Consider the following 23,869-nt stretch of genomic DNA (forward strand, 5'->3'; position numbering starts at 1 on the left):
AGGACCAATCAGGAAACCGGATTTTTTCAAAAGTAAGGGGGGGAACCTCTGGAGGTTTTTGGCTTTGTTCTGGGTCTTTTTGTTTTCCTCGGCTGTGAGTAAACAAGCTTTTCTTCTAACTCCATCTTCTTTCAAATATTCTACTCAAGTGTGAGTACAAAGGAAACAAAGTAATCGGCTGTGATGTGCTTTGATTTGTATTTACATGGGTGTTGATTTGCTGGACTGGTTTAATTGGGCTATCTTTTAAATCAGGCTGTTTATTCCTATTTTCTTATAAGCCATATTCCCTGTATTGAATTTCTTAATGCAGAGTTTAGTATATGTAAGTTCTTTCTTTTTTTATCTATAAAGTTTCTTTTTAAAACTTGTGGGAGTTTCTTTTCCTAGTGAGGCAAAGGGATAGAAATTTCTGTACCAGGTATCTGTCTCCCTCACGGGAAGACAGAGAGGGGGAGGGAAGCATTACATTCTGTGTTGACTTTCCTATTGTCCCCAGGGCGGGAACAGGCTACGGGGAAAGAGAGAAAGAATCATCTCTGTTCTCTTGTGTTTGAGGTTTTTCTCTAGTTACTGCTACGAGACAAGGGAGAGGTGAATCTCCTGGTGTGTTAGCTGTGACTAGCTTTGAATGCATAGCCTCGAGTGAGGTAAATAGCTCTCTTGGTTTTGCATTCAAGGAGTTAAGCATCGCCCAGGCTCACCCAGGGAAAAGGGGGGGGGGAGCGGGGGATGAGATAGGGAGACCCAGGGGTCTGGGTCTTGGGGGGGTCCCCCAGGGAAAGGTTGGGGTGACTCAGGGTAACCAGGAACCCTAAAAATAAAATCCTGGTTGGTGGCAGCGAGATCAGATCCAAGCGGGGTATAAGCTTGGGGGAGGTTCACAGTAAACACTCAGATTTTGAACGCTAAGTCCAGATTTGAGACAGAAGTTTACCACAGGAGCAGCTGTGGTAACCCTCCCTCTATGGAGTAGAACACAATCATACATTACCCATTCATAAGTTTAATACAATTGTCCCCAAAGATACTGAATAGGGTTGCAATATCTGTCACAGTCTGGTAGTGAGGGTTCCTACGACTGGACTGCTAGCAAGTTTCCCCTGTTGTTCGGGATCTCTTACATAGAAACAGAGAGAGAAAAATATGTTTAAAACCGAGGAAAATGTGATTGCAAAACTACAAAAAAATGGCAAGAGGACTCAGTGGTGGGCGTAACACTTGAAACTACTTTTCAAAAATTTGGTTAAAGATTGTTTTTATTGTAAGTTGTGTGTGGTGTGTAAATCACAGAGCCGTGTCATGAACCATTTAAAATGAAATTTGAATGTGCATCAGCTGCAGAAGAGATGTTATTCAATTGGCTTATATCAATTGACATATATTCGGCAAAGTTGGAAAACCCCTTTCTTGTAAACAAAGAGTGAGTCATTGCTATGACCTATGGTATGTTTACATTGTGATTAAACACCTGGGTCATCTGACTTGGGCTCACAGGCTTGTGGTGTAGGGCTGTAAAATTACAGTGTAGCTGTTTGGGGAGGGTCCCAAAGCCCTGGCTCCACCCCGAACCAGAATATGTACACCACAGTTTTACAGCCCCACAGCCTGAGCCTCGTGAGTCCGAGTCAGCCGATCCAGGCCACCAACAGGTGTTTAATCGCAGTGTAGACACACCCCAAGAGAAACAAAATTATCTAACCAGTCATAAATTCCAGGTAGTGTCATTTACTTATTTCATTTTAGCACATGCAAGGTTTTTACCATTGTTGATATAAAGGACATAGAGTGCCTGGCATTGTGCATAGATTCCAAAGTGGTTTGTGATCACCTAATCCTGATGTATTCAAAGTTCTAGGGTGTCTTGAAGTGAGCATTTGATGGACGACACACAGTGCTCTGCCACCCGGCTCTGTGAATCATATCACTGTTTCTTGTACTAGTGTACTTAACTTGCATCAACCATCATATCCCATACAGACACCTAAATGTTTCTTTTTCCTGTCTCTAAGAATAAACTTTCTGAGTTTTACTTTATGTTCTTTCTTCATGACTTCTGAAGTGAAATAGAGTTCCAAATATGAAGTTTGCTTTTTACTCTTTTATGTAGAAAAATAAATCCTGATTTATGATGAGTTTCTATTTGCAGTGTTCTTTCTTTTGTAAGGCAATACCTGTTCTCTCTGTGTGTGAAAGATGACAGAGTGACAGCCCTGGGAGACTGAAGTTCTCTGTTTATCCACAACATGTGCAGTAAAAATGCAAGCTTTTCCCCTATCTGCATTGCTACTGGGAATATTTGGGGGGTGGGAGGGTATTTTAGTTTCCATGTCCATTCAATCTGTGGCCTTTGCAGAGACTGTCCACAACCATGATGGTAGTTTTTGTGATGTAGATACCTGAGAGCATCAGCTCCTTTCACATAGCCATTGAACAGTCATCAGAGTGCAGTGACTTTCATTGAATACTGACCTGAGCTGCATTTGATCCAGTGGTTTACAGATCAAAGCCTTTGTGTCTCATATCCAATCCTCTGTGCCATCCAGCTAACTTGAGTGTCCCTCAAGGCTATTCCTGATTTGAAAAATAAAATAAAATAAAAAAACACATAAAAAGGATATATTTTAAATTTCTTGGATTTTTGAAGAAACATTATCTGATGATACATGGGGATGAATGCACTTACTTGACTGCCTTCGTACCTGGTGAATTTAATGATACTGAAATATTTTGCTTTTTTTGCATGCTGCCACCTTTCATGTTGCAGTAACTTTTTCCTTATTCCCCTCTACATCTAGGGCCTGATTTTAAAAAGCTTGCATGACTCTAAATCTCAGTAAGAATACCTATTTGGGGAGCAAGCAGATGTGTCTGCATAGAATTTTCAAGGGGAATGGTTGGAGGCACCTGATGTGCCTGTGTTAACGGACAAGGTAGTGAAAGGTTGGTTCGTCACCCATTGCTTATTTTCAGATTTGCGCAGGGCCAATTTAGGAGGATTTAGATCGCAGAAAATATTGGCAAGTGCAAACCAGGAGGTGTAGATTAGGGAAAGTCTCCATGGTGCCCTCTCTTGGTTGCTTGGCTGGCCCATTCAAATGAAGCAGTAGATAAGGTTGGGGGGATGACAACAAAGTGTCCCTTGCATCTTGGGGCAGTGGAGAGTTTCAAGGTGACTGCAGATAGGGTTTGATAGTTGCATCAGGTTATCATACAGAGCTTGGGGAGTCAAGAACAAAATGGAAACATTTTATCTGTGGCAAATGAAAGACAAAAGGTAGGAAGGAGATGCAGTGGGAGGCCCACCAGAGAGAGCACTAGCATCATTGGGGGTGGGATGGGATTAATTTAGTTACCTCAACCAAGTTAATCAAGTTTGGAACCTCCTACTTCTCCTCCAAAATCCCAGATGTTAAGCTGGCCATGTTATAGCCTAAGAAGGAGCTACATCATGACCAACTAATATTATTATTTATAGTACTGTAGTACCGAGGAGTCCCAATCATAGACCAGGACCTCATTGTGCTCGGTGCTGTACTAACTCAGAACAAAAAGGTAGTCCCTCGCCTGCCCCAAAGAGCTTACAATCTAAGACAAAAGACAACTAGTGTGAAATTATATGTCTAGATAGATATTGGGGGGATGTTTCTTTTATGTTAAACTAGTTCAGTTGCCCTAACTTGAAACTTTTTTGCATCTTCTAGACATAATCTTTGCTGTAGAGAGACTCTCAATCTTTTACATTCCAGGGCTGGAGCTATTAAGATCCACCTGGCCTAGTTGCTAGGGTAGAACTTAATTCTCTACCTCCATGCGGGGCTCTAGAACCTGACAGCCAGTCCAAAGGTTCTCAGGGAGGATGAATCAGGAGAAATTACTAGCACCTGGGGAAAGGGAATTAGAGATCTTAGAACAGGCATTGGCAATCTCTGGCACACAGCTTGCCAGGGTAAGCCCCCTGGCAGGCCGGGCTGGTTTGTTTACCTGCCATGTCCGTAGGTTCAGCTAATCGTGGCTCCCACTGGCCACCGTTCGCCGCTCCAGGCCAATGTGGGCTGCGGTAAGGGCAGCCAGCACATCCCTCAGCCTGCGCCGCTTCCCGCAGCCCCCATTGGCCTGGAGTGGCGAACCACAGCAGGTGGGAGCCACGATCAGACAAACCTGCAGACATGGCAGGTAAACAAACCAGCCCAGCCCTCCGGGGGGCTTTCCCTGGCGAGCTGTGTGCCAAAGGTTGCTGATCCCCATCTTAGAACTAGGCTGATATACTGAAGCCCCTTTTCAAGATATCTCCGTGTGATTACAGTAGGTCCACCTGCTAGAGCAGGTGCTTCCAGTAGGACCAGTGGGGGGGCACATAGGTTATAAAGAGAGGAAAGAAGGGAGCACATAGGTTATAAAGGGTTGGAGAGTGGCTCAGTAAGAGCAGAGCTAGAAGGGAAGAGATATGCATGCACAAGACTGCAGGGACTGAGAAAAGCTCCTGTAGGAAAAGACCCAGGTGCCAGAGTAATTTAGAGGCCATAGCTCAGTGAGCAGGAGGCTCCTGTTAGAAACCCTGGCTGATTTTGACAGAAGATGCCAGGACTAAGTATGAACTCTTGTGCTGTGGGAATGGGCTTTATTTTGGGACCCTGAGGACTGTTTTGATCTGTTTCTGTTATTAAGCCAGCCTCAGGCAGAGGTGGTGTTAACCCAGAGAAACCTATCTGCAGTTCTAAAGGGTCCCTGAAGAGGGGGGAACAGAGACAGGGTGCTGCAGAGTGACCTCTGGCACAAGAGGGTGCTAAGGAGGTGGCTATCTTTGTTATAGTGCACTTGTGCATTGCCTGAACACTGGACACACTCCTGACAGGCCAAATTTTCAACTTGCCTTAGAAACTTGGCAGCTTTCTGGGAGCACAGAAAAGTGACCTCCAACAAGTGGACAACTAATTCTTTCAAAAGTTGCCCCCTAGTGCCTAGCTGCTCAGATACACAGTTTCATAAAATGGCTACCCTTCCAGTTTGGGGATGCAAGCAAAAGAATGATTTCATCCCTGACATCTCTTCATCTGCAGCAACCATGGGAAAACTCTTCCTGCCTCTTCTATATAATTAGGAATATCTAGTCCATTTGGGAAAGTCTTTTAGGGAATCTATTTTATGGCTGTGTGAGAAATATCTTTGCTACCTCCTTGTATGCTATTTCATATGCAGTACCTGTTAGTGAGGCTATAAATATGCTGACTTTCTGAAATAACTATGTTGATTTTCTGAAACGCTTGCAATTTGGATACCAGGTCTAGTGAATCTTACTTATCGTATCCTTTGCATTTCACATGCTTTGCTGAAATATGCAAATTCTTTGGTTCTCAAGACCATCTTTATCAGAAAAGCAGTGCTCATTTACAGATACATTTTATGATTTAATAAAATTGCCATTAGCATACTGAAGTTTTCTTGATGCCGGTAAACTTTTCTATCAGCTCAGCAAAAGATTTAAAACACTAATTTAATTACTATCATCTGATGTGTAAATACTGTACTTCATTTTTCCTTTATCAGGCTATTCAGAGTTTGGTATGATACACACAAAGAAAAGCTGTATCTTTTCTGCACTGTAATTGTTTTCACTTCCATTAAAAGAGAAAGGCACAAATAGTAGGTAGAATGAAGGCATGCAATCTATGGCGTGTCAGTAAATCCTCAATGTCTATTAAAACCCCACCTAAACTTGCAATTCCTTTGACAGAGCACACAGGAAGGCCTTTCTCCATCTGCTGTTTGGCTGATGAGATGCCAAAAGTCTATACAGATAGTCTTATAGAAAGGGATGGAAATAAAACTACAAGGAATCATACTCTTAAAGGCAGTATTTCAAGAAAAGGTGAGTGGGTTTATATATACTAGACCACTGCACAAGGGATGATTTCAAATGATGTTCATTAAAAGTAAAAACTTTATTTGATTGTTATATATTGGTATATATCTAATGGATGTATGAAATGTCCATCAGTCACCACTCTGCTGATTCAAATATCTTCTTGCCTTTAAACTTGCACTCTAGCATAAAGTAAGTATTATTTTATATTGTTTTTGTTAACTTTTAATAAATTTGTTGTGAGTAACTGAATATAGTTATTTTAACCTGACCACCATTGCATTATATACTGATGAATAAATGGGAAACCTATTAAATATTTAAAAAAGTTAAATCTCAAAACAGTCCCAAATGTTTGCTTCATTCTCTTGGAACTTTTCTTTTTTATCAAGAGGTATTATAGTGTGTATGTGTGTGTAAAAAACATCTGACAATGTTTGCAGAAGACACTACTTTGCTCATTACTACTGCACTGGTATAGAATTAATGTGTTTCCTGGGAGATTGCAATAATAATTGTATCATGTTTCTTGTAACATGGCCTAAATTGAAAATCTCTAGACCCAATCATCCTGACATCTTTGGACATGTGTATTGATTTGACGTGTGTGTGTGTCCTTGTCCTTTTTAATTTCTTTTAAAAAAAAGAAAAGACAAATTGGCTTTAGGGTAGTTCCAGATGAGGATTTCTTTCTCGTCCATAGTTATTTCCTCAAGTTAAAGTACACATCCTTTCTTAAAAGCATCAAGCTGCTGAAACAACGCCTATGAAAATAACACTGTCTTTGTGGTTATGGGTGATACATTTTCAGTGTTCGCAGACATAGGTGTAAATTGGCACAGACTAAAACTAGCAAGAGCAAATGGTAAGAATGAAAAGACAATCTTTGTTGTTTCATTTCCTTTACTACCAAATGCAATCAATACTCTACAACAGGGTTAATGTGCTCCCTTCAAACATGCTATTATTCTTTCAAAAGAGAACAATAACTTTATTAGTTATGCTGTCTGCAGTCTTTCTAATGTGACAAGACTGTGTGGGCGTTCAGCTCATGAGTAATTCTTAGTGGCCTCTGTTGGAGTATTTTCTGTGTACACTAACAATAGCAGCTAGCACTACACAGGTGCAGAAAACTTTAATGGTGGAAGTTCTAATTTTAATTAGTATAATTAACACACACATACAAACCCACACAGAGACTTACTGTTTCTGCTCAGTATTTATTGAATATTCAGATTCTACATCTGCCAACATTTCCCTATTCCTATCTTCTTTCCCTAGATTTGAATGAGAGCTCTGTGTAAGCTGGAAAGTTTGCCTCTCACCAACAGAAATTGGTCCAATAAAAGACATTACCTTGTCTCTCTAATACAGTGGGACCAACAAGGCTACAGCAACACGGCATATTTTCCTTTCAAGTGAGGCTCGTGTTTATTTTTTCCTCCAAATACAGTGGCATTGCAGTGCATTTTGAAAGGAGTTTTAAAACACAGCATAAAGACGCTCTGATAAATGGATCCTAATAATAACTGTTTGTTTTACATTTCACTTTGGGAAAATAACTATTGTGTAAGTAAATAAAATATCTAAGTGTTAGACAGGTGCTCTTCCAATGTCACTTACATATGATTTCAGATGTAAGAGATTACTAGTTCAGAAGGAAAAAAACATCCACCCACACCATACAGTTGGAGGGTGCTTGTATGTGAGAACCACAGTGGGGCAAAGTTGGGAATAGTTTGCATGTGTCAGACACCCTATTGAACCTCTGAATTCCTGACTGAGTGTTTGTCCAGCCTTGGGGAGGGTGTGCTTGTGTCATCTTGACCTATTATTCTGGATGACTTCAATATCCATTCCATGTGAACTCTCAGGAGTTGGTTTGTGATCTTATGTTTGCCAGAACAATCAGGACCCACTCTGGCCAATTTTTCTCTCTACACCTAGGCCTGGGTAAAGTTTGAAGTCAGGACTCACCATTGCTTCCATTTGGGTGGAGGATCTAGCTAAATGGTTCGCCCACATAGGCTGATGGACCCAACTGGCTTTCAGGATCGAGAAAGAATACCTTTCAGGGGAGGAATGGGATAGCTCAGTGGTTTGCACATTGATCTGCTAAATCTAAGATTGTAAACTCAATCCTTGAGGGGGTCCACTTAGGGATTTGGGGCAAAATCAGTTCTTGGTCCTGCTAGTGAAGGCAGGGGGCTGAACTCAATGACTTTTCAGTTCTATGAGACAGGTATATCTCCATATATTATTATGGCTGGGTGCCCAGTTTGTCATTGTCATGGCAGAACATTATAATAATCTTTTGTCCCTGGCCAGAGATGTGGTGGTTTCCAAGCATTATCTACTTAGGAATCATCTTCATGTTCTGAGTGGTTCCCAGACTATGATATCTGGGTCAGAAATAGACACTTTTCACATCCATTTTTTTGTGGTCAAATTTGAGCATATCCAGGTATGTACACATGTGGCATAATCTCTGGTAGAATTTAAAGCTTCTTTCTGCAACCTGCAGCTGGACCTACACCCTTTGTGGTTTGTAAAAGCTAAAAAAGTCTCCTGATGAAGGAGCTTGTTAATTGTCTCTCTGAAAAGGGTAAAGTGCTAGCATCCCTCAAATGAGCAGTAGTTAGGCTCTTACTCAAGAAGTCATCTCTTCAAGATAACAATTATGCAGTCTGTTGCCCTATTTCTAATTTTCCCTTTATGGAGAAGGTCATGTTGTCATAAGAAGTACTTAGAGTTCTTTGTCCCTTTTCACACTAACTTTAAGTCTCAGAATGGCACAGAGATACACATGCATCCAATGAAGTGGGTATTCACCCACGCAAGCTCATGCTCCAATACGTCTGTTAGTCTATAAGGTGCCACAGGACTCTTTGCTGCTTTTAGAGATTATACTAGTTCAGTAGATTATCTCCCATTTAATAATGGACAATACTTGAATGTTCTTGCTTATTCTTTAGATCTTTGTTTCAGTCTTTGATATCATTAGCTGAAGGTTTATCTATTTTTGCCTGCAGCCTCTAGCTGCAGTTGATAGCTACATGGAAGCTGTACTCCATTCTTTCCTCTCTGACTGACCCCAGACGGTGGTTTTGCAACGGCTTGTCTTTACCTAGCTCTTTACCTCAGAAACGGAGCAGCAGCAGTCATGTCTGATGATTGGAACAGCAGTGATCAGGTCTAGTGGTCAGGCTGGACTGGAGTCAGGGATCAGAGCAGAAATCAAGAATGGGTTGGCACAAGACTGGAGCAGGAGTAAGCACAAGCTGGGTCTGGGTCTTGGACTGGGGTAGCAGCAGGCACAGGCACAGTCTGTCAGAATGACCAGGCAGAGGGGTATACTCCCAAGGGGTAATGATATCGAGTTGACCGGAGTAGCTGCTCTCATTGGAAGCCCATATCCCTGGCATTGGGGTGTCCTGGTTAGACCTTGGCCTGTTGATTGGCTGAGCCCTGATAGATTGACATGGAGCCTCAGGTATTCAGGGTGAGGGATAACTCATCAGGATTAATGAGCACTCATGATTCTCAGAGATGATTCATTACACTAGTACTCTCTTGTGTGGGGTTCCACAAGGTTCTTTTTTGTCACCTTCTCCTGTTTGTGAAGCTGCCCTGGAAATAGTGAGTCAGTTGCAACCTCATTAGTAAGTAGATGAGACACAGCTCTGCCTCTTTCTCATCGGAGCAGGATAGTGCAATTCTGGACTCTGCTTTTCCAAGTGACTGGACAAGACAGGGGTCTGAGTTACAGCAAATAGGCAAAGACCCCATGTGGACAGCTGGAGATTGTGGGAGGGGGAAGTTTTCAGGGAAGGACCTGGTGGTGATGGTTCTTGCCATGATTACTGAGGAGTTATCTGCAATTTTGCCAAAGGGCTCATATTTCGGTGGTGCTCCTGAATCTACAGTCTCTATTAGTGAAATTTGCACCTTCTCACCTCTAGACTGGATGACTGCAATGTGTTCTATGCAGGGCTACTACCTGAAGACATCTGAGACGCCTCTGCTAGTTCTCCATGCAGCATCTTCTGCCTTTGTAACTCACAACTCATGTCTTTCTTAGCTTTGTCATCAGTCTTCTCACTTTTTAGGGTGCAGTTTGAGCATGATCTTTCTTCAGACATTTGCCACAGGACATAGATGGGTAAGGTTATGGGTTGCTTTGTTTTTTTCCTGAAAAAGGGACTAAAATTGAAATGGCTTTTAATATGTTCATCAGATAAAAATAAAAATGTAGCTCTTGATTATGTTTACAATATACAGCATATAAATAGATGGGTATTGCTATTTCTTTTGCATTGAATTGTATAATGCTAACAAAGAATGTAGTGAAGCCAGTATTTTAGTTGTGGCTAACCAGGAGACCATTTAGGAAATTTATTAAATGGATTGTAATTCACACAAAATCTATTCACCAGTCCACCAGTGTCAAATGGCCTTAGTGTAAGTCAGAATCTGGCCCTGCATTCTCAGTTCTTCACTCTTAATTGAGTAGCATACCCACCTTCCAGCCCTCTCTCTCTCGCTCTCATTTCTCTCTCTAATTTTTCCTCTCTTTCTCTAATTTTTTTTCCTTCCAGGGATACACTGTATTTTCAGGAATAAACAAATGAAGCATCATGTGTAATTACAGCCGTTTTTACACAGCTAAATTTGTGCAAATGAGAATCATCCCACCAAGTTCAGAATATTAAAAAGACAAAGTTTTTAACTGAGTCCAAATACATTACATTATTGTAGTATTTTCTATTTTCTTTTTCTTTTTAGCCTGAAAATGGAGAGTAATACTCATCTTTAATAGATAGTTTTGAGGGAAAATATACAACCCAAAGCTAGTGTACCATATGTTGAGTTGCAGGTAGTATTTATTTAAAGTACTAAATAACACCTATGGGGAAACAGCACGACTGTCCAGCTCCCATCACATTTGTCTAAGAGAAATTCTCTTTGGAAAAAGGAAAATGTATGTGTACAAGAGAGTTCATCAAGGTATATGTCTCAGAGTGATCACTTGTGTTTTCTGAACACCTATATGGAATGTTGGTAAGATTATAGATGTACCCGCAACATCAGCTCTGTAGAATGGCATTGTGCTGGATATATTTTTAATGTTTTTGTTTTTTCTATAATCAGTCAGATTTTAATCTCTTAACTCTAGAAGCAATATGCATGCAATTTGACACTATAATTTTCACTAAGTACTGGTTATTGTTTAAAAAACAGGTAGTGAGCTTTCATGCTCATAAAAGTGAGAAACTGATAGTGTAGATCAGTGCTGGGCAAATTAACTGATGTAGATCATCAACATAACTCAGCTGTGAGCTGCAACATGCTTGTTACACCTGTCTTGGTTCTTTCCAGAATAGTAGTTTTATGCTGAGGATTAATGTATCATTGTGGTAATAGCCTCCTGTCCCAAACCTGGACTTTAGCGTCCAAAATCTGGGGGCTTACCTGAAACTCCCCCAAGCTCACTACCAGCTTGGATATTCTCGCTGCCACCAGATCAGGAATTGATGGGGCCTGATCCCCCCTTTCCTCTCTCTGGTGTCCCCAACCCTCCCTTGGKGGGACACCCAGATTCCAAATCCCTTGGATGCTAAAAGCAGGGGAGAAAACCCCTTCCCCCCTCCTTCCCAGGCTTGCCTCTTGGTCTAGCCTGCAAGTATCAAGAAACCGGTTTCTCTGCTTCCCAAGAGATAAGCGTTCTCTGCCCTCAGGACAATTGAGATGCAAAATACCAACAGCTTGGCTTTGCCTTTCCCCGTGCCTGCCTTCCCGTGAGGGAGACAGGTACCTGATACAGAGGTTTCACTTTCTCTGCCTTACTAGAAAAAGAAACTTCCACAAGTTTTGAAAAAAAGAAAGCTTTATATAGAAAAAGAGACAATACAGACTAATAACTTGCATAAACATTTATACAGGCTCCTACTTAAGAAAATCTGAATAACCCAGTCTGATTTAAAAAATAGCCAATTTAAATAGACCAGCAATCACATACATGTAAATACAACACAAAGCTCCTCATAGCCGAATTACTTTGCTTCCTTTTGTACTCACAGATGTTTAGGAGAAGGGTTGAAAGCAGAGGTAGTTAGAAGCAAAGCTTGTTTTCTCACAGCCGAGGAAAACAACAAAGACACAGCAATCCACATCTGTACATACAACACAAAGCTCCTCATAGCCGAATTACTTTGTTTTCCTTTGTACTCACAGACTTTTAGTAGAATATTTGAGATAAGATGGAGTTAGAAGAAAACTTGTTTACCCATAGCCGAGAAAACAACAAAGACCCCGAGTATACAAATTCCCGCCCCTGACTTTAAACAATCCAGTTCTCTGATTGGTCCTCTGGTCAGGTGTTTGGTTACCCTTTCCAGGTAAAAGAAACTTAACCCTTACCTTACCTATCTATTTATGACAATCATATAGAGTCGATTGGGAATACGGTCACACTGTCTGGAGTAGCTCATCACTGTCAGTGCCTGTTTCAGGGACAGCTGTCAGAAAACAAGGGCAGACACCCCAAACTGGTGGTATGTTCTATAATTAGATTTCACTAAACCAGTAAAAAATATGAAGACCTGGATTACTATACCATAGAGTCTTACCATAGAGTCACAGATAGTTGCTGCCTATCTTGCACTCCAGACAAACTGAACGTTGTGATAAAAGTTTATTTAAACCTAAAATCATACCATAGCAGGTTGCTCCCAGTTCCAAAGGGCCAGCCGGTCATCCTCGATCAATTGGTACTCTGGACCTTACGCCAGATAACACTGGCAGAACCCAGTTCTACAGTAAACTAACTATATGTTTATTAGCTAAGAAAAAGAATGAAAGTAATTAAGAGGTTAAAGCAGGTAAAATATAACAACAAGTAAATCACAGTTTGTAACTCCAAACAGTAGCAGTAATGTAACAGGCTGACAGTTTCTCAAAAGTTTCGCCCAGGGCTATCCAGAATAATTCTGGGGAATCTCTGTCTCTTGTTCAGTTATTCTGCCCTGTTAGAACCCAAACAGTTCAGAGATAAAGGATCTTCCTTTGAATAAGTATTTATAGCTTCTTCTCCAGATAACAATCTGATAAGTGTTATTACTCACACAATGGCCAATTGCTTTGAATTTAGCACTCTTCTTCATTTGCATTTGATCAGTTATTTTGTTACAGGGATATACACTTGCCATTACATTATAATAAGAATAGATAAGTGAAAACAATACAAGTAACATTCCATTAGTTTTCATTAAGTTCTAACACCTGAATACACTCTTACAGGGTTATTTAATTACCAGACATGCATAATGTAAATACAATGTAATAGTAAACAACAGGATATAGATAGGTGAAAACAATGCAACCAACATCTCCTTGGATCTCTATTAGCACAAGTGAATTGCCCTGAATATATACTAATATATTTAACTCCTTTTGATATTCATACACAACTGAATTGGCCTATGGCTCTGGCCTGAGCTCATCTATCAGAATCACAAACAGCCAATATGATGGCTCTGCAGTAGAGCTGCTTGGAGCATTTTTGACTAAACTGAATTTCACTGAAACATGAAGACATTCTATATCTTTGTGAGATGGGCATTAAAGTGAAGAGTGGGAGATCCAGGTTCAAGTCTCTACTCTAGCTGATTTCAGATGTGAGGTGTTTTTTTTTTTTTTTTAAATAATCCCAGATGCCACTGACTCAAGCAGAGCAGGGAAGTGAACTTTGGTTTCTTTCATTGTAGGCCAGTATCTAAACCATCAGGGTGCATACTCACTTCTCTAGTCCCAAACTGAAAAGATCATATTTAAATTAAAAAAAAAACACAACTTTTTTCAACACAATTCTATTTCTGAAACAACATTCAATTGTTTTTTATACTGCCCTGGGACAAAACCCAAATTTGAAACCTCACAAGCTTTCCGCTAGTCAGCCCTATTCTTCAGTTGCTATTTTGCTGACTGGATGAGTGAATGTTCCTACACAAACACAGCAGACAGCGCCCACCCATCTCACCTCCTACAGGAAGGATCCTGAGCTCAGGAAGGACTTTTGATATTTGATGCTTTTTTTCTTAAAGCCCCAGCTCCTAGACTGCTGTGAGTGTGAGATTCTCAGCTTTCATCTTAAAAAAAAAAAAAAATGAGTTTTTAGCTTTCCTGAGAAAATTTGAAAACATGACCCCTGTGCACTCTCAAGGCTCAGAAAACCACCAGACAAATAAACACACACAATTTAACTCTTCTTAAAAATCTCATGAGTTGTGAGTGCTTGGGTCTGGCAATACTGGGAAACTCATGCATGTGTCTGTTCTGTCTGCTTATGAAACACTGGGCAGCATGAGGTAACTTAAACACCTCTAGTTGGAGGGGCACTGCCTCTGCATCCTCTTCCAGTAAGTAACAAATGTGGTTGTCTTGCTTACTCCCCACATTATTATTGTGGGGATTGTGAATTTTTGGGGGGCTGGATCACAAGGTCCGGGCACTACGGAGTCGGAGGGTTTTTTTAGCCAAAATTCACTGCAGACCCAACTCCCTTTTGGGGCCTTCCTTTTACTTTAAATGGAGTTACACCCAGGGTGAATTTGGGCTATCTTCAGGCCATTAGGAAAATATCAAGAAGATAGCATTATCAGTGCCGAGAGGCTCCAGTCATGCATCAGAGCCCCAATGTCCTAGGCACTGTACAAATAGGGTAATGGTCTACTGCCCTGAAGAGTTTATAATCTATAACATGAGAGACAAGAGGTGGGTACAACGGATGGGAGTAATAGGAAATGTGACGATACTGGCTAGCATGATAGACAGTGGTCACAGCACAGTAGCTGAAATCACTACTAACTTTTTTTCGTAGGTTTCACGACAACGGATATGTACTGGAATAGTTCCAGGCACTTCTCAAGTAGTCATTTCCGTGGCGGCAGCCCTGAGGAAGAAAAAATAGCTTAGAAAAAGCACTTCTAGGCACACGAACCATATGTTCCTGACTTTTTCTTTGGTGGGCCAGCAATAGTTGTAGTCGTGGCAGAATTCATTTTTTTAAATACAGTTTCAGCTCATAGTATCAGATTTAAAGCATTTTTTCAATTTTTGTCATTTTAAATTTTCAGTTGCAGAAAATTATTGGGGGAGCTGCCAGGTAATAAATACCAGTAGTTAATGGCAGACAATGAGTTTCACAAAGTTAAAGCTTTATAATCATTACAATACAGATTTTCAACATCACGTTAAAACGTATAATAAATATCCTTAAATCAAACTCTAAGTTCTCGAGCATCATTTTTCTTATTTTTGCCGGTCTGTAAATTTCATTAGATGGAAATGTTCTTCCGTTTGTGTATGGTGAAATCAACTTTCACCAACATCTACTAACAAGAATCTAATCCTTCCACTCCTAAACACTTGCAAAACATCTTCTCACTGCCAAGCATGGAAGGAAGCCTCTTGTTTGAGCTTTCTGGTCCTGCTTTTAACCATTCTATTTGTGCTTTGTCTCTTGACTTATGTAGAATTATTTATATTTTTTTCCTTGTATAAAAATGCATGAGGGGCTGAAAAATCAAAAGTGAAGCAGTGGAAAAAACAACATGAAAAATCAGCTCATTGCTGCTCCTGCTGGTACTAATGAGTTGATTTCTGCAATTAGATGCTTAGGCTTCTCAGTACCACTCTCTTCTCTTCCTCCCAGACTCTGTTGTCACTAGCACAGAAACCATAGGCTGCATATGTACTGCATATAAATGTAATCTATTTACCTTTTTACAGAGAGTATGCATACATGCCTATGACACACTTCCATATGGGTAAACACAGAAGGCCAGAACCTCAGCTGGCAGGCATATATAGTTACTGTAAATACACTGATATCAATACATACAGTAAAAATACATTAATGCAACATTATAGCTGCGAATTAGCATACACATTCAAAGATAGATAGTAAATTGCTTCCTTGTACATACAGTATGTGCCAGCCTGATGCAATGGCGAAGTAAATGGCTACCAAAAAGAACCTAACAAAATGATCTTCTTCCCCCTTTGGGGATTCATTCTTAACTGACAGCAGTGGGAGGCTATTAATTTTCATATCTTGATTGTATTTTATCCTTGGGTAATTCCACTTTATCTGTGGGTGTTGCGTACTTACATTGCAGCTTCAGAGTTGTGACTATTCATCCCATTTTGAAAACTCTTTGTGGATTGAGATAAATATGAGGAAGAATTTGCTGTTAGGTATTTAAATGAATTGTGCTGATGGTCACCTATTCAAACTTCTCCTACCCCAATACAAGGGCCAGATTGTTCCTCTATCTGGTAATACACAAAGATGGCAGGGTCTCCCCAGCAAGTTTCCTCTGCAATCTTCCACTCGGAGTGAGGGGAGGTTCCTCCCCACATAGAAGAAACTCAGGATCTGGCTACAAATCCTGTTAATCTCAGAGATCCCTAGGGCCACAGGACCATCCTTTGCAGCAATCCTTCTCCATTCTCAGGACCCCCTTGGCCACAGCTGTCCCTGGGGCTCCCTTCAATAGATGTTTTGCCATCATGATGGAGAGACTGCAGCAAAATGAATATAGTCTATAACTTCTCTCTAATCTCCAAAGGGCTGATGATAGACCATATTCACCCACATTGCCTTCAACCCAGTACATTCACCCTTCCCTACCTATTCCTTGTAGTTTTTTGCTTTTTACATAACACAAATGATAAGAAACTACAGAGGCACAGTTGGGTCCAAAATAACTATGCTTATTCATGCTACACAAATATGCCAGAGCTAGCTATATTCATACTGCAGCTCTATCTGATGTCTTGCAGCATAAAACAGTGAGCACCACTCAAGTGCTCACAAACTATTTAAAGGAATACTGCTCTTTCCTATAGTCTGCATACTCCTCCCCCTTTAATATATTTATATATTATAACATAAAAGGATATGAAAAGTTACAAATGCATTATTATCACAACTATCACTAAATATATAACATGATACAAATTAGGTCTGAGAGGTAGTAGTCATTCAGAAAGAATCTAGCCTGACCTATTCAATGACATGCTAGGACCCAACAGATTTGACAGTTCAAACTGCTGATATTTCAGGTATTTTTTTTTAAATCAGTAATCAGTTTTTGATCTGAAAAATGGAGAAGAATGAAATCAGATCCATGAGCAAGTACTTCCATACGAGGGGCTTGACGCTAAAGGAAATCAGGACATGGTGGCAGTGCTGGGGAATGATGCCCCTTCATATGCCATAAGTTTTTGTTGAAAAGACTGCTGCTGAATTTAAGCGAGGGAGAATCAGCACTGAGGAGGTCAATTTCCTCAGTCTTATCAGCCTACTCCATTCTTCTAGCAGGACCTCACCAGATTCTCTAAACCGTCTCCTCAGGCCTTCCCCTTTACAGGAACCTATTTTGCTCCTACTTGGTCCCTTTTTAGCCTGTAACAAGCTTCCATATTTTGGAACTCTCCCCCTCCAGTCTGATCAGCTGCCTGTCTGTCTCTCTCTGTAGGGGTGGCCTTCCTTCTCTGCAATGTCCCTCTTACTGAGTTTCTAGCTCCCTTTATGTATTTCCCGCCCCCTTCCTTCCTACACCTGGGATTAATCACCACAGTTAAGCTCCCTTACTGGAAGGATACTCTGAGGAGCACTGGGTACTGCCGGGGACTCTCTGCTTGGTGTCCCATTTCCACTACCTGATTTTTGCCCTGTGGCCTTCACTCCCATCCTTGTTTTTTCATTTGTTGTCCCTAGTATTCAGTTGTGGCCTGGGTTCACTATCCCCTCTCGCCTCAGCTAGGGGGGAGGTCCTTTAGTTACAGGCAGGCTTAGGCCTACCATTTTTCTGGAGCCACAATAGGTACTCAAATCAAATGCCCTTGCTCTGGGCTTAATTAATTATCTTAAGAGGTGTGCTGAGCAGGCACAAGTGCAATGACCCAATCTTACCATCAAGGGCCAGTCACCCCATGACAGGTAGTGGTTGTGATGATTTTTTGGGGGCAGAGTGCTAAGCTGGCACATTTTCTGTGTGCCCCATTTTGTTGGAGTGTCCATTGGGTTTCCATTTGCACTGGATTGTTATTTCCCACAATGAAAGCACGTGGTCTTTGCATGATATTATGGTGTGTTTTCTGTTTGACTCGCCAGTTTATTTGTTGCACAGATTACACACTGCTAATACTGCAGTTCTCTGGCATCTTTAGTTGTTATCTCCATTGATACAGCAATTATGATATCCTTTTTTTCTTCTTATGAGCAATTTACTTACATTTCCAGAGCTGCAGGACACAGTTTTCTTTTAGATTCACTTTAAACTGGCCTCTGCAGTCATTCTGTATTGCACGCTATTCTTGGATTAGGATCCCATCCTTGTCACCGATTATGTCTTGTTTCAATTTGTACACCAAAAAGTTGAAGAAATCACACAAACATGCAAGGCCTAGTTTCATAAATACTGCTGCTCTGACAGCTACTAACACACATAACACAGAGAGCACCACTACCTGGCTCACAACATATTTTAAGGGATACTTCCCTATACACTACACTCCCCTTCTCCCATGTTCACCCTCTATGCGGCCCAAGGGAAGGGTAAGTGGAATTTTTCTGTGGAGGTATCAGACCTACCCCTCTCCCCTCACATTCCATATTGGTAGAGGCAGATCCATATAAGGAGGATCCCCTTGGTGCATGGAGCCAGAGGATGAGATCAGGCCCTTATTTGTTGCTGTTTGTTGGGGTAGCTGCCATTGATTTGCCAATCCCCATTAACACAGTCTGCATTTGGAGTGTTTATTTATATTGCATATACTTTAGATGGCTGCTCACAGCAAAAAGGAAAGTCGTTTGAGTTTTTAGTTGCATAATTTATCTGTTTTCATGTGTGTGTGAAAACTGTTGTACCCAAAAGCTTTGAAATCATGTAACCTTAATGTGATCATGGTGTAGCATTATTCAGTATAATGTGAAAATTTGTCCCTTTCAATCTGTAAATTGCACAGATCTGTCAAGGCCCAGTTTAATCCACTCCTTCTAATAGGATTTGTCTGTAGCTTGAGGAAACAGAAGGTTGTAACACATGGGGCTTACTAAAGAATAGGATGTGAGCGATTTGAGATTTACAAAAAAATCCGTTATATTATCAGTGTATATAGTGAATAGGGCACAGAGGGGCCTAAGCTTTTCAGATCACATCCTCTCTATACCGGCCCAGGGAAGAATGATAGCAAAAATATGCTACAGCTATTATGCGAGAACCTGGGTCCTAGCCTCCTTCAAAGTTAATATTTATGCAATATAAAGGCTAAACCCAGAAGTCTCTATTCTTCCCTGCTTTAGCTTCTAACACCACTTCCTTCAGAAAAGTGAAGGAACAAAAGCCAGTAATCTTGACTTCCATTGCACCTGCTCTAACCACTGAACTGCATTCCTGCCCAGTTCTGGGAACAAGGTTTATGGGGGTGTCATTTCCATGTTTGTAGGAAACCTTGGATGCAACAGCTTATATTGCTTCCCTGGATACGTATGCATAGCCCTTATGCCTCTAATTCTAAACAGGGCAAGATGCAGCTGTTGAAATGAAAAAAACATTTGATCCTGTAAACTGCTTCACTTCCTGTGTGACCAGTAGTGAGACAGTTGAAAGTATTTTCAGTCCCACACCTTACTCATCTCATCTCTGACCATCTTCTCAGGAAGCACAAAAATGAAAAGCTTTAATTACTTTTTTTAAAAGGAGTTTTTGATTCTTTAGCTTCATAGAGTAAAGTTTGTTGAAATTGCCTGTTACAGAGATTAAGAATTGGTGATGTCTAAACTTTAAGAGGACCACAGCAAAGTTTTCTGCTGGATATACAACCTAGAAGCCACCAGCATTTGGAAGGAGCTATTAGGAATGGAACTTTCCACTTTATATGCCCCTGAGCACTCTGATTCATTACAGTAGAAATAGGAGTAATGTAACATAGACACCTCTGCCTGACATCTCCAGGCACAGTGATACCACCACAGCCTTAGTACAAAAGTCAGTCTCAAAGACCAGAATGGAACTCACATTTGCCAAGTGTCATTATCAGCCTATAAAAGCAGCAGAGAATCCTGTGGCACCTTATAGACTAACAGACGTTTTGGAGCATGAGCTTTCGTGGGTGAATACCCACTTCGTCAGATGCATGTAGTGGAAATTTCCAGGGGCAGGTATATATATGCTAGCAAGCAAGCTAGAGATAACGAGGTTAGTTCAATCAGGGAGGATGAGTATTCCTTAGACTGTCAAGGTAGAGGCCTTTTCTCTCTTGGGGGATGGTTGCAATTAGTGAGGCAACTTTAATTTGTTTTCCTTCTGTCACATGCAGAATTTAGCTCGGATGGCAGACACGGGGAGAGGGCAGAAAATCTCCTCTGAAATTTTTTTGAAGTTAAAAGAAGGGCTTTGGGATTGAAAATTATTGAAGGAGATTGCTATTTCAATGTGAATAACAATAGAAGGAAAGTGATGAAACAAAAGGTCATTTTTCCAGAGAGATTTTGCCTAAGAACTTTTCCTTCAGTCAACTAAAAGAAGAAATAAGAATTTCCTTTTAATTAACATGAGTTAATTTAGAAAATAGGGAGGTTCAATTCCTCCTGGAAAGCAATTTGGCAAAGTGATTAGTTTTGGGTTATAGTTCTGATAGACAGAGGAGGAAAGGATATGGGTGGTTTTGAGTGTGTATGTTTGAGTTAACATCATGTAACACTGTGGCTTATTGTTTGGAGACAGTTAGGAAATGCACTCTGCGGAGAGATTTAGGTTATCTATCGGTCAAATGTATTCCACTGAAGGTTTTCCCCAGGACCAGCTTAGTAACAGGAGGCTTTCAAGGAATCCAGAGATCCAGCAGGGAACTTGGAAAATGAATCTCAGAGAAGCAGCAGATTGGTCTGCTTAAATCATTATTTTGTGCAGTTCACATACTCCAGGCCAGAAGACTTGTACACCGTAGGGATTTTAACACAAGTATAATTACTTTAATGCAGCCTCCAGAATGATGCTTAAAATGGGGCGTACACCAGTGCAGCACAGCTATACTGGAAGTTTAGCATTGCGTTTCAATCTTATTCCCTTGACCTCCTGAGTGGTGTCCACTTGGTGGTTTCTTTTCTTTTCTTTTTGGTTGGGAACATGGGATATGAAGAACCATCACTATAAGGTTCTGTGATGTGTGTCTACAAACCCCACATTACACAGGCAGGAAGGGGTTAAGAACCCTCTCTAGCGGCAGGCTGCAAACAAGCCCTTGTTCAGCTGTGAGAAATGTCAATTATGAAGAGACACTGTGACCTTAAGCACATGGCAATGCCTAATGGCCAGGGTCTCCCTGATATGTAACAGTAAAACTCAGCTGGCCTGACCAGCTCAATACATCTCGTACACCTGTTTCTAAAAGGTGTCTTGTAATGTATCATTTGAAAACTAATAACAGGCTAGTCATTAATATCACCATGAATTGTATGTAATGGCACTATGTGAAATTACAGATACTCTCTGATATTAGGTTTTGGAGTCTGCAAACAGACAAAGGAAGCAAAACAGGTTTTTTCCAGACAAAGGAGAATAGCCAACACCTTTTTGGCTCAGTTACAAATCAAGCCAAGTGTGGCCAAGAACAATGGGCTATTCATTTGTGCCAGGGATTTCAGGAAGAAATTGCAGAATCACAAGAGACTGAAAATATTAGCATGGAGTCAACTCCCTGGTGGACACAGAAAGCTGAGCCCCCCCGGACTTTGAAAATAAAGATAAACTTTGAGGATATAAGGAACTGCTGAAAGACTTTGGGGATCCATCACTTAGGGGACAAATGGAAAGCAGTATCTTTTGAATTCATGCAGAGTGGATCTTCTTGGCCTGGGCAGCTAGAAACTGACTATAGATGAGAAACCTGCTTAGACAAAGATTGTAACTTGATGAAATTTAAGTTATAGTCATGAGGAAGCAAATTTTGTTTGGTTTTACTGGTAACCAGACCTATCTCTTCTAGTCTTACTTATTATCACTTAAATATCTGTTCTTTATTAATACACTTAATCTTGTATTGCACAACCATCTCAGTGCTGTGTTTCAAAATGAATGGTAAAATCCTCAACCAGACTAACAGATGTGTGCATGTTCCATCTCTTTGGAGGCAGCAAACTTGAAAACTTCTCTGAGAGTCCAGTGAGAGGGACTGAAGGCTGCAGGGAAGACAGTTTTGGGGAGACTTGGGCAGGGCCGGCCCACGACATTTTGGCACCTGAGGCGAGGAGCTCAAATGACACCCCCATGTCTCCTCGCTTGGGCCAAAGCTTTGAAAGGTCTCAATTCTGCCTTCTTCCTGTTCTACTCCTCTCATGGTATTGCTCCACTACCTACCCCGATAAAGGAGAACTAACAATTTAAAATGCCTTGTTCAAAAATTTTAAGTAACACTTAACTTTCAAACATCTGAACAGCAAATGTAACTTTTCTTATCTGCATAGTAAACACTGGCATTTTTATCACTTTGAATAATCAAAGTGATGCTTTCCGTGCCTTCTTTGTTGCAAAGATTTGAACTGCTTCCTGAATGTCCACAGTCTGGGCCAACTCATGTTCTATTGAGATGGTTGTAAGGCCGACCAGCTTCTCCTGTGTCATTGTGGAGCGTAGATGTGTTTTTATTAACTTCAGCTTGAAGAAGCTGCATTCTCCACTGGCAACTGTTACAGGAAGTGTTAGAAATATGCACTGAGCAACAAAAACATTTGGAAAGAGGGCAGCCATCTTATTTGTACACATATATTCCAGAAAAGCCTTTGGAGTTGATCCTGCTGAAATGTATCTTGAAAGGGCTTTTAGTTCATCATCTAAATCACTCGCATCAATATCACGCACGTCATCATGTGTCAACACTGTCTCTAGTGCCCTGCATTGCTGCTGTAGGTCTTCTTCCGGTATAGTAAGGAGTTTTGGAATATCATACAACATCTAAAATATACCGCTGTGTTCCCTGAGCTGCATGAAACGTTCTTCAACTGACTGTATTGCACAGTCTAGCACCTGGTTAAAGAATTCAACTTTGAATTGTTGTTTGGGATCTCTTAAGGGATTATCCCATGCCTCGTAATCAAAATGTCTTCTTCTTTGGTGACTCTTGTATTCTTGAATGGGTGGGAAAATAGCTTCAGTGTGAAGTTCCTCTGCCAACTTATGTACACTCTTCAGAACCTTTTTGGAACTGGTAAGACTGTAAGTATGACTTTGCTTTGTCCAGTTGTTCCATTGCTCCAGCTATATCAAGGTCAACACCTTGGAGTCTCTTGCTCACAACAGTATGTCGTGCCACAACACTAAGCCACACAGAAATTTGAAGTTATGTATGTTTCTGGTGATTCCATTCCCTTTGCCACTGTTCTCCCATGAACAGTTCCTGTCATGGTGTTATCCTCCATAATGGCAACTATGGCATCATCTACCCAATTTGGTATTTGATAGGCTTTATCGCCTCCACTTGACTTTCCCATCGTGGGGCACTCAGTGGTTTCAATGTCAGAGAGGATGTTCCCAGATGTTGCTTCAAAATTTGCCATTGATGAGTTGAAGCAGAGAAAAATACATAGATGCTTTGAATTACATTAAAAAATTCAGCAGCCTCACTAGAAACTGATGCTGCATCACTGACCACCAAGTTCAATGAATGAGAATTGCCTGGGACAAAAAAATCTCAAGGGTTTAACTCTCAGATCCATGTCTGCATTCCTCTGTTCTTTCCTCTCATTTGGCACCATTATTGTTGGCACCTGACTTCTCATGTCAGCTATCACAATTCCCGTATCTTCCAGCTTTTAAAGAAGCACATTTGTCACACCAGCTCCTGTAGTATCATCAATGTCAATAAATTCTAGAAAATGCTCTCTGACAGTCACCATTGCAGGGACATTTTCAGTAGGTTCTATTGTTGTTACAAAACGCA

Source organism: Chelonoidis abingdonii, chromosome 3 (assembly GCF_003597395.2).
Source record: "Chelonoidis abingdonii isolate Lonesome George chromosome 3, CheloAbing_2.0, whole genome shotgun sequence".
Classification (NCBI taxonomy): domain Eukaryota; kingdom Metazoa; phylum Chordata; order Testudines; family Testudinidae; genus Chelonoidis; species Chelonoidis abingdonii.